The sequence below is a fragment of the Accipiter gentilis genome, chromosome 20 (genome assembly GCF_929443795.1).
Source record: "Accipiter gentilis chromosome 20, bAccGen1.1, whole genome shotgun sequence".
NCBI classification, from domain to species: domain Eukaryota; kingdom Metazoa; phylum Chordata; class Aves; order Accipitriformes; family Accipitridae; genus Astur; species Astur gentilis.
The window spans coordinates 4,509,076-4,521,934 of NC_064899.1; the positions used below are offsets into that span (position 1 = coordinate 4,509,076).

Below are 12,859 nucleotides of genomic sequence, written 5' to 3' on the forward strand. Positions count from 1 at the left end.
TTTATACATATCTTCATAGATCTTTACTAATATCCTCGATACTGACATTTTACATCTTTTTTTTTCCTATTTCACTTTTAGTTAAAGTAAAACTAATAGTTGCTTCCCCATCCCCTTCAGCATCACTATCATCACCATCTAGCTGTGAACTTCAGAAGAGTTAATGGTTTTATTTGTTTTGAATACATAGGCAGAAAAAGATTTAGTCTTAGGAATGGAACTCAGCCTTTCATATTTGTAAGCTAATGAACAGAATAAAAAAAAACATTGGGAAGACAGTCTTAAGTATGTTTTATGTTAGTGTGACAAGTTGAAAGTGACAACTTTCCTTTCTATCCCACCCCCCTAAAATCTGAAGCCATTTTCCACTTTCCTGCTGCTCATCAAAGAAGTTCCAGACATACCAAGGGAGTTGGCTTTCTCTGCGTAAACCAGTATTAACACTACAAAGAGACACCTGCAGCCTAGTGTGGAAGCAACCTGAAGACTCAGGAGAAGCCCTAAATATAGGTAGCACAAACATTTCTTTTCAGTGCACCCCAATTATGTCCACCTTTCCAGGGAAGGCTGTATCCTCCGTATGTGAGGTGGCTCAGATTTAAGGTGTGACAAGGTTTAAATATAAAGGAGTATGCTTACTGAATTCTGTCAAGATAAGAATAGAAATAAAATTCTGTTAAAACAGAGTCACAAAAGCAAAACACAGCATAAAGAAAAAAAGCATTCTAGGTTACCCTTAACATATATGGTCTTTCTTGGCCATCATTGTCCAAATTAGCTTGGCAGACTCTCCAGTCTAGCCCCATCACCTATTCCAGAGCTAGTATGCACACTTTGTAGACTGCCCTCTTTCCTGTTCCTAAGTTTGACCGTACCTGCCCCCTTCTACAGCTGCAATAGGGAACAGGGGGAGAAAGCTACTGCAGTAAGGGCTTTATTACCTCTTTTCCCATCTGGCAATAATTTTTCCTTTTTTTCTTGTTACTTTATGAAAGTTTTCTCTTGTTACCAGCAGGTGGGTACCCAGTGCTGTATGACCATAGGATGATGCTGATAGAATAGTTCAGGGTGCAAGGGGCTGTGGGAGATCTCTTAGTTCAACTTCCTGCTCAAAACAGGGTCACCGATGAGATCAGACCAGGTTGCTCAGGGGTTTATTCAGTAACACCTTGAAAGCCTCCAAGCATGGAGACTGTTCAGCCTCTCTGGGCAACCTGTTCCACTTCCTGAATGTCCTCAGGCTGAAGAATGTTTTGCTTAAAAACCATTTTTTTCTCTAAATCCAGTCCGATCCTCTTTTGTTCCAGCTTATGCTCTCTTCCTCCCACCAAGTACCACTGTGAAGAGCCTGGGTGAGCAATGAGGTCCTCTGGCCCTTTCTTCTCTTTCAGCTTTTTCCATTAACTTTTCTACTGTTGCCTAATTTGCACATCTGGTGCTGCATACCTTCTCTTGTTGCAGCCTTCTGAATATAATAGTACAAAAAGATAGCTGTATAACAACTTGTACGTTGTCTGTCTTGAAATACTATCCTTTTATAATGAACTTATTAAAGTCATACTAGCTATTTCATTGAACTTCAGGGTATGGAATAGGGCTATTCATATTAAATAATACCCTTTTTATGGTAAACCAACTATGGATACTCATTTCCTTTGTTAGAATTTTTTCTTATAAGGTCAAGGAAGGTCATTAACAAGTAATGCGTGACAGAATGGTGTGAGCTTCTCATGACTCAGATATTACTGGTATACAGGATTTAAATGTTGAGACTGAATTTCATAGAACTTTCTTTAGACTCTATAAGGTTTCGTTCAACAAAATTATTTTTCATTTCTCAGCTGAAGCCACATAGTGTGACTTGGCAGAAAACTGTCAAAAATGCTATTGGTTATGTATCTCCTTCTATCTTCCTTCATTATCAGTGTGAGACAGACGTGTAATAAATTTGTTCAGAATGCCCAAAATCAAAGTACATTTACATGAAGTAAAGCTTTAACTGTCACAAATTATTAAACTGTCAAATTAATGGAAGAAGCTGGCAATAAATTTAAAAGACTGTTATATCACTGAAATAAACAGCAGATCTTTCACAGTGCAATTTCAGCAATGCAGAAGTCCCTAAACTCACTTCAGGATTTTTGTTTTGGTTTGGTTTTTTTAAACTTAGATTGCTCATAATTATTCTGTAAAGATAGCACTGAACAGAAGGAAAAGTAGTCCAAACATTTGGGATATGTAATGTAGCATGTCATCTAGATATAAAGCCCATCCCTTATTCTCGTGTTGTCTGACAACCAATTTCTATTCCTATCTCCCACTCCCAACCAGAATCAACCACTCCTACCATCTTTTTCCATCTCATGAGGGCTTTTGTTGGCTTTCCCCAAACTACTTCTTTCTAGAAAAGCTTGACCTTGAAATGTCCTAAGAAACAGATATGATCCTCCCCCCTTCTCCTGATCAGATTGTCTGTCAAGAATGCAAGCAACTAAATGTCTCAACCTCAATAAATTCAGTAATTCCAAAGATTCCGCATATTAGCATGCTACCAACTGGGAAGGGGAGCCATCCCAATTACTGAGAAAATGCACAAGCATTCCACACATTGTAGTTCCTAACTCCTTTGCCTTAAAAACCAAAGAACAGTTACAAAACAAAACAAAACAAAACAACCAAGAATGCCTAAAGGGCGTTGGATATTTTCTTCTCTTACTCATCTACTTTGACCTTTGTGGTATACACTGCCTTTCTTCTACAAAAGAAACCATAATCCTCCACCTTCCTCAATATGAAGGTCATCAATAACCAAGCAATTTAAACATTTTAGGAAAGTTTCCTCCCTAGTAGTGTAATCTGCAAGTTAAACTAATTGATGAGATCCCACAGTAGACAGAGGAGGAAGAACTGTGTGCATGAGATGGAAGGCCCAGAAAGTTTTATGCGAAGCTGGTAACTTGCCTCCCACTGCTAGGCAGTCTGCTGTAAGAATCCAACACCCTAAGAGTGATAGGGTGGGATGGATTGGTACGAAGCTCTAACATGTGGTCAGTTTGGGGACCTTGGTTTCCATGTATGTCCCTCCTTAGCGCTAATGGCAAGATGACTGTGGATGTTCCTGATGGCTAATCCACCTCAACTGAAATTTCCTCCTCCTTGCCCCCGCCCCAGTCAGTTTTGATTCCAAACAGTCTGAGATTGCCTCTTGGGAAATTAATGTCTTGATTTTTTTCCCATAAGTTTTATTGAGTTTGGGTACAAATTATAAAAAGCGAATGGATCTTGCTGAGACAGGCATATTCTTCACATAATGAAGAAGTTATTCAGGAGTTACGACATTATTCACACATAAATCAGTTTGGAAGGTTCAGTCCTTTACTAAGCCACAGACCGTATTAGCCACTAGGCAATGAGAGGAACTGCATCGGACTGTATTGTTTGGTGGCACTGCATTTCATAACAAGGCTTGTGAAGAGGAACTGGAGTTGTGGTCACACTGTTTTCTTCTGCCTGAAGTCTTACTCACAGCATAGCTAGTATGTGTGAGTATACACTCTGACAGACATCCAGGAACAGAAGACTCTTTTTCTAAGAGTAAGATTCTTTTTACATCATCACAAGCCAGTTGTTAAACTTTATTTGATTTCTCACAAGCTTTTACCTTATTGTACGCCCTGTTACATGTTTGTTATAATCACTTCACCTTTTAATGTCAAATTAACGGCTGACAATAAAGAGGTTACAGAAATAATGTAGTAAAAATAATTCACTGATAGTTACTGTTGAGAAATTGCATTTAGAATTTAATAGACTGAATTAAATTGAATGATCTCATTATTAGTGTGTCATAATTTAAATCCATTATTTCCATAAAAGTTTCTCATTTTCTTCATATAACTTGTCTCACAACTCAATTGCTCATGATTATAAATTATATTGACTTCCCAATTTGTTTTTGTCATTTGCTGACTACACATTCCATAACCAGTAACAGTTCTTTTAGCTAAGTATTCTGCCAAGTAAGAAAAGATATATACAGTCTTTAGCTTCTGTAAATTACATGAACCTAAAAAATAAATATTATGCAAAAGACTACCATTTTTGCTTAAAAACTAGAAATTGAAAGAAAATGTTAAATATTTTGTATCTAGAGAACTATAGTAATACTGTAAGTAATTTTTCAGATTCAGAAAAAAATGTCTCATTTAAATTTCTATGAAATAGGATCCCATTTCACATTCCTTCCCATTATATCTGTGGTGTTAGGATATACTGTGCCATCTCTGTTGCCCATGAAAAGAATGCATTTTACTTTAATATACAATGATGATGAAATCTTCCTTTGAAAATGGTGCCTTCATAAACAAAATATAATTCATGCTTCTGATTTTAATATAATACTGTCTCTCCCTTGAAAACTTCCTATACTTTTACTTCTACTGACACTTCATTATGTTTGGCTCTTTTAATCTTTTATTTACCACTGCTCTTCCTTTCATGAATCATTTGCGAGTCTAGTACGTTAATGGTACACTATAGTTCTAATACTGACCCCAGAAACACTGCTCCTCTTTTCTTCTAAGGGCTCTGTCAAGCAGAAATACTGCACCATTTCTTATTTTTTGAGGTTGAGACTTCCAGAACTTGAAAGAAACATATTGCTTTGATGGACTAATTGTTAAAGAATAAAGTTAATACAGTTACATTGCAAATTCTTACTAACATAAAGATGGCTACAATATTCAAAGATCTTTCATCTTTGAGATAAATCAGTATTAACTTGGCTTTTTTTTAATGGTGCCTTGTAAAAGCCCATTGATTATTGTAAAATACATAGCAGAAAGTGATCTAAAAAGTACTGACTGTGCTTGTACTTAGAATACATTACATGAAAAATATCTGCAGTGAAACTACAGGTTTTCCTACATCCTTAATAAAGAACATATGAAATTTCATTATGACTCCCCAAATGTGTACCAGCTTCAACTGTCCCAGTTTGTAATCCATCAAAATTCCTTAAACCCAAGACATGTTGGGGGTTACCTTACTCCGTTCTCTCAGAAACACAGCTTATTATGGACACTGCTGACTGAAGCCTCTCATTCCCCCTCGTCATTCTGGAATGCATATTTTATGTGAAAGTAACTGAAAATAGCTGGCAGTGACCTGTTATAACATAACATGATTAACCTGAAGACTTATCAATTATATGACTTCAAAAAGTTTTTGTTAGATTGCTCTAATTGCTCTGATTGCTAGAATCAGACAGCTCTGACAAGAAAAAGTTTTTTCCTACTGTCATTCATGATGCATAATAGGATTTGCAATCTGTGTACATATGAATAAAACTCTTACAGAAGCAAAAGAATGCAATGATTTAGGTCCAACAAACCATTTTTGAAATGCCTGTTCCTTCCTTTATCTTTTTAGTAGTCTTTTCTAACATGTTTTGCAGTAAGCACACATTGACTACATGATTTAATATGCAGTGATATTGTTAACTTATTGGCCAGCCTGAATAGAAAATGCGTAGTTTTGAGTACATACTCACAGAAACAAATATTTGAAATACCATTTTTGGCTATCGGCTTCTATTTGTCTTTTTTAAAAAAAGAATCAATGCCACAAAAATTGCAGCTCACCATTAATGCTTACCTATTTTGATAAATTATTAACACATAGAGTGCCTGTAGTCATAATGCCCGTTATCTTTTCATGTATCAGAAAGCTCATGAATACAGATAGTTTTGTATGTAACTTCTCAGTCTGCTTGGATGGCTGTACCAATATTTTACTTGGGACAATCTGAAAGCATAACATTTACTGTGGAGATACTGTCCATCCATGCACCACACAAGCAATTTAGTTGATAGTTCCTGGAAGTGTTGGCTTACTGCATGTACACGACTGAGTAGAACATCATTAACTGATGTCATCTCCCTTGACTTGTCCAAAGCATTTGACACTGTCCCACATGACATCCTTCTGTCTAAACTGGAGAGATATAGATTTGACGGATAGACAACTTGGTGGATAAGGAATTAGCTGGATTGTTGCACACAAAGAGTTGCAGTCAAGGGCTTGATGTGAGGGTGGAGACCAGTGACGAGTGGTGTCCGTCAAGCGTCCATATTGGGATCAGTATTATTTAACATCTTTGTCAGAGACAGGGACAGTGGAATTGAGTGCACCCTCAGCAAGTCTGCCAACGACACCGAACTGTGTGGTGCGGTTGACATACTGGAGGGAAGGGATGCCATCCAGATGGACCTTGACAGGCTTGAGAGGTGGGCCCGTGCAAATCTCATGAAGTTCAACAAGGCCAAGTGCAAGGTCCTGCATGTGGGTCAGGGCAATCCCAAGCATAAATATGGGCTGGGCAGAGAGTGGATTGAGAGCAGCCCCAAGGAGAAGAAGGGACTTGGGACTGTTGGTTGACAAGAAGCTCAACATGACCCGGCAATGTGTGCTTGCAGCCCAGAAAGCCAACCGTATCCTGGGCTGCATCAAAAGAAGCGTGACCAGCAGGTCAAGGGAGATGATTTTCCCCCTCTACTCCATTCTTGTGAGACCCCACCTGCAGTACTGGGTTCAGCTCCAGGGCCCCCAACATAAGGAGGACATGGACCTCTTGGAGAGGGTCCAGAGGAGTGCCACAAAAATGATCTGAGGGCTGGAGCAGCTCTCCTGTGAAGACAGGCTGAGAGAGTTGGGGTTGTTCAGCCTGGAGAAGAGAAGGCTCCAGGGAGACCTTATAGCAGCCTTCCAGTACCTGATGGGGCCTACAAGAAAGCCAGAGAGGGACTTTTTACAAGGGCATGTAGCGACAGGACAAGGGGTAATGGCTTCAAACTGAAAGAGGGTAGATTTGGAGTGGATTCTATGATCTACACCTACAGTGGATGCATCTCGGATTTCTGAGTGCCCCAAAGCCTGGACATCCTGAGCAATGAACAAAATCTTCACATTCTGTTACATTCACCTTTCAAAATCTTACTACTTATTAAGCAAAATAGTTTCACATTTTATCTTTTGATTTTTTAAATTATGTTAGAATCAAGATCTGAGACCACAAGCAGAGCTGTGATGAAAATGGTATTCATCTTACAATATTTTTTCTCTGGGAAATTATTAGGACATTTTCACTCTCTTGGAGTCAGAAAGTGGGTATTTAGTTTTAACGGTACACGGAGGTGAACTCCCTCTCCACTTTGAGGCATTCAGAGTTTCTGGAAACATCAACTCCTGTCATTTAAAACAAGGATATTAATCCTGTGTGTTAATTCTCCTGTCTATTAAAATAAGGATTGTAATTTTATCCAGTCTCAAAAGAAAGGCAGGCCCTTTATTAATGAGCATACTTGAACCAGGAATCATTCCAGTAACTAATACAGTATTCTCAACACCTACAAGCATATGAAACAGAAATATGACACCTGCGAAATGTCCTATTTGTACCAAGTAGTATTTTTTTCTAATTCCTGATTTCTGCTTTTTATGAAGAATTGCCTGTCAATCCACCAGGATCACATTCTGCCCAAAATACATATATCACAGAATACTTAAAAAGTCATGGTGTGTTGTAGAGATATATCTGTGAGAAATATGTAAAGTTAAAGTGAATTATTCTCAAGTCAGCTTTTGACTCATATGAGACTCTAACCAATTAAATTTAGCTTAGTGTCTTAGTTCATCAGTATTTTGAACAACTGCTCAATTTCTGCTGCAGGTTTATTGGAAATACCAAGTTTCATTGCAACCTCTTGATAGCATTATCTGAAAATTAAATATGAATGAATGGAGCAAATTAAAGCCTGCCATGGTTGTTGCTTTCTCTGCAACTTAAAGATGATCTGCAAATTAAACTGAAAACTTAGGTCAAGCATAGACTGTCATGTTATGGATAGGTCCACACTCCTGGAAGAACACTGACAAAAACCCCCCATTTATTCTAATTACTCATAGGAAGTAAGTCTCAGCAAGATTATAAACCAGGTGTGTGAAGGAGGTATTAACAATTTTCATGACATGTAGTCACTTAGGAGGGTTAACCATGTTTTGCCTATACAACTCTCTACTTCTCTTTGGACACAAACAGACGGTATCAAAAAGGGTTCTGGAGTTGCATTTTCCTTCTCTGCTGGGAAAGGAACTATTTGTAAATACTAGCTAGAAGTGTTGAATAATTTTAATTTAAAAAGATGCTGAGCATAAGACTAAGATTGTGAGGCTCATTATGATTTTAATGTACTCAGCAAAGATGTGTAAAAAATTGCTCAGCGTGGAGGGACAGAAGAAGCCCCTTCCACAAAAATGCCCTGGCCGCCAGTCAGTATATAGAGGGATCATCTGTTCTTGATCATTTCTGTTGATGTCTTCTTGTCTATCTTATAGAAAGTATCCAAGTATTAATTCCAGTTCATTTACTGAAACCCACATTTCATCTGCTAGCTAGACTTTCCAAAAGTGCTGGCTAGTCCTTCTCTGTCTTTTTGACTCTAAGAATAATTAAATAATTTTTACAACCTGTACAAGTGGAAACACAGAGGGTTTATCTGAGACTATTCTACACCCTAATGGTTGGTGCATTCCCTTGTGAGAGATTTTAACTCAAACCCATTGTTCACCTGAGTTAAAGCAAGTTTTTAAACTTCCATCTCTAAAGATACTATTTTAACAACTGAGATTTACATGGTATTCAGGATATTCAATAGTAGAACTCCTTCCAAGTAATTTATTGGAACACTTCCAGTTCCCATACAATACATAGATGTTCACTGAACCAAAAAGAAAGCAAATGAAATCGATTCCTCTATTCACATCACCTCCATAGGGATGAGTAGGGAGATGCTTTTAGTATGGTACAAAGCCTCAGGAACTATTTCTGACACTGGCCTATCTCAGTGGGTTCCGGATGCTGAAAAAGAGGCCATGGAAAGGCCTTTCCTGGAAAAGAATCACATAAATGATGTGAAGGTGGAAGAAATGCCATATAAGTGGAATTTTAGAGTTCGAAGTTCCCAGTTTACTGAAAGAAGACTGAAAGAGAACTCTTCTACAGCATTTAAGTACTGTAAAAGGGGTAGAAAATGCTAAGTATTAATGTGTTTTTCCAATCCAGGCACAACATAAAATGATAGTTAGATGATGGAGCCAAAGAATATAGATGTACAAACAAATTCAATTGGATAAGCACAGTTAAGAAGTTGTAAAACATCAATTACCAACATTTTGTTTAAAGTACACAGTATTTACTGCTCTCCACTATCAGCTTCTAGGCAGTCTATGAATCCAAAGACATGAAATCAAGTAGCGCATCACCATCTGTTGTCACTGGATTCCCCTGCATCCCGCAGCAACATTATTCACAGCTGAGAATCAGGGACTTCATAACAGTTCTGGCACAAAACAACTCCGTACCCTTGGTTAGGCGCAGGATCTGAAGAAGCGCCTTCACTGTCCAGTTTTCCTCCTATTGCTATATGGCAATAATGTGTTTCAGCAGTGAAGGGTACAACCTCACCAGAAAACAACTGAGCACGAGTATTGCCTGCTGGCCTTTTTGGCCCTGAACAAAAACTAATTCACAGAATGGGATCAGAATTTTCATGCACAACATGAGGGAAGAGACAATCCTGATTTCGTGTGCTTCTAAGATACAAAACAAGGGAAACTTTGGATTTTGAGGGCAACAAAAAGACTAAAGAAACATGCCCTGAGTTTAGAGATAAGGTTGTTGCTTTGTGTAATCCCTAAGCAAGATGATGTGTATCTTGGGCAAAGGTTACAAGGCAGGATGGTAAGAATACCAAGGGATTACCTACTAGCGTGTAATCATGAAGAAGATAATCCTGGGTTCTCCTTGTACAAAATCTGGCAGAGCCTGCTCTAAAAGTCAATTAGAATGTCATTTATTAGATTAGCAAATCAATTAGATTGATTCTGTAATCAATTAAGTTAGCAATAAATATTCACTTGAAGACAATTTAGTCATAATACTAAAATTTTAGACTCTGCAAATGAACATGGTAAATAACATACTGCTTGAAAATTTGGCCTAATGGAAGAATTAACTTATTTAATTGTTTTATATATTGCATATTATGTATAATAATTAAAACTTGATATAAAAAGATGCACAATACATTTATAAGAACTAATTTAATGTATGCTTACTAAAATTATTAATAATTATTATTTTAATTATTAAGTTATTAATTTAAAAATCTAATAAACAGCAAAATTTAAAAAGTCAGTTGCCTTAGTTTTTTCAGGTACTTCCTCATAATCACAACTACAAACTAGTAGGTACTGTTGTTTGAACTGGTAATCAAATTTTTTCTAATAGTTTGGGGTAGCCATGGTTTTGATCACCCAGTTACTTATAAGACTCTATTTTTAAGATCTGAAAACGTATAAGATGTAGTGCTTAATTACAGAAAGCGGCAATTTAGATACTAAATATCATCAAATATGATAGCCCTATCTGTAAAAAAAGAAAATAGTTGCCCTTATAGTATACACTACACCGGAACGCCTGTATTTCTCTCTAACGGTATCATGAATATGTCTGAAATCCCTTGGAGTAATTACATTAAATTGCACAATATAACAGATGCTTTTGAACACTGGAAATACCCAGCTTTCTGACTTACTTGCTATATTGTGCATCAGCATTCATAGTGCTGCAAGAAGCAATGGTTATCGTATCAAAAACTGTAATATCCATTTGTATCATTGTGTTTGAAAATCCCTAAGCTATAAATTGTTCTTGGCTTAATGGTACTTATATGACTTACACGTAACCCATGTACCATCTCTTGCAGTACAAATACAGAAATAAAAATAAAAATAAAAATACCCTCAGTTTCTCTCAAATATAAGAAGCACCTAAGAGAATGAAAGGTAAGTACATGCCGTCCATATGAAAAACACACTTATCAAAGAACTACTTACTTTTCTGCAAATTGTCACTTTTCAAGTTTATGTGTATCCCTGGAAGTGTTCAAGACCAGGCTGGATGGGGCTTTGAGCAACCTGGTCTAGTGGAAAGTGTCCCTGCCCATGGCAGGGGGGCTGGAACTAGATGATCTTTAAGGTCCCTTCCAACCCAAACCATCCTATGATTCTGTGATTCTATGATTCCCCTAAAGTGAATGGAATTAGGTCTTGATTATCAGAATTAAACAAAAGGACAGTGTAACTCCTCCTGAAGCAGGTCTCTATCCCAAGAATCTTCCTGACTTCTGTCACAATACTGGAAAAGGAATAGTCAGCATAGTTACTGTGGGGAGTAGAAAAATAGCCACAAATTTAATGTCATAACCAAGGGTCACATCCTTAGGGATTCATATGTCAGAGGCAACAATGGTTCAGTACTTAGATAACACAGCCAATTCATCAGCAAAGTTAGCGAAAGATGAAAAAGAAGAGAGTGGCACTGGGACAAAGACATGGCTTCTTATTCACACTTCATATATGTTGATTCAGGGTCAGAGGACACAGCACTGTGGAAATGCTAGGTGATTTTGAAGTAAACAGACTTGAAGCCTGTACCTCTGAACCCAAACAAGGAAGAAAGGAACCTTTTGGAGGTTAGCATGAGGACCTGATGCATGAGATTGTACAATGAAGACAAAGATTCACTTGTGTCACATGATAAACACTAAGACATCTAAGAGTAACTTTAAACTACTGAAACTACTTTCTCTTCTGAAATAGTCTAGGCTGGAAGACTGAAGTCCTTAGCTCTTGTAAGTCCTAATTGCTGTGGCTAGGTTCACAGCAATTATATCAGCGAGATCTACAAAAGCACGAGAGAAAGGCCCAGAGGAAAGTTAAGCTTCTAAAATCCACAGAGCCATAAACTCTTCCCAGTGAATACACAGCAGATTTTCCACAATTTTCTAAACACATTCAAGTACATGGTAACTGTATCAATTCTCATTGGAGAAAAACTGAAGTAGACACATTTCCCTAGAATAACCAGCAATTCACATAGTTTCTGGATCTTTTACCCAAGGCTATAGGAAGGAAAGGAGAGGCTGTAGTAGAGGATTTTGAAATCCCCAAGATGGATTTGATGGTCCCTCTCCTTATACTCAGTAGTGGATCATATGAAGATCTTTCCCTTAAGTTTGACAGATATCAAAAGGCATCAGTAATTAATCAAATTTCTATTTGGTGCAAGCATTCAGAAAGCAATAAGATGATACACCATACTCTGTAAATGCTGCTTGAGGAGGAAGTGACCCTCTTTATTAAGTCTCAGGAGGATTTTTAGTCATTGTACATTTAAATACAGGCAAAGTGTCCTTTTTGGAAGGTGACATCAAATGATAGGATCTTCTCATGACTCTTGTGGTCACAAAAGAAGGAGGTTATGTGGAGAACAGTGTTGCAAGTGCAGGAAAACGCTGCCAAGTGTAAGACTCCTGTATTCTATTCCTGTTATTCTGATGTGAACCAGTGATCTTACATCACCTGTTATGCCGATTGCTTCAAGTAAAACATGTCATATTGCTTTCCTCCTATGAAACAGCAGCCCTGAAATTGAGATGCAGAATTTAGTCATCCAAGGAGGAACACAATGTGCTGGGACTAACCACAAGTTATAGTAGATTGTAAATTGCAGATTGTTCAGATAATAGCAATGAGAGAAACATAAAGCATTCCATTAAGAAGTAGACTCTCTGTCTGTCTGTTCTTGCCCAGTGAGCAGAGAGAGTTTCCTTAGCATGAAAGAAGAGAAGGCGTACTGATGTTTACTCTCATTTTTTCCAGACACAGTTATGGAATTTGCCTTTTTTTAAGGTCCTCGTAGTGCTTGGAATAATCTTCTTCCAGTGTTAGCAGAGTA

General features: G+C 37.6%; 1 protein-coding gene across 1 annotated transcript in view; it reads right to left on the reverse strand.

The window, feature by feature from the left end:
• MARCHF11 (membrane associated ring-CH-type finger 11) overlaps positions 1-12,859 on the reverse strand; it is a 31,567-nt gene that overhangs the window by 8,004 nt on the left and 10,704 nt on the right. The window lies entirely within an intron of this gene.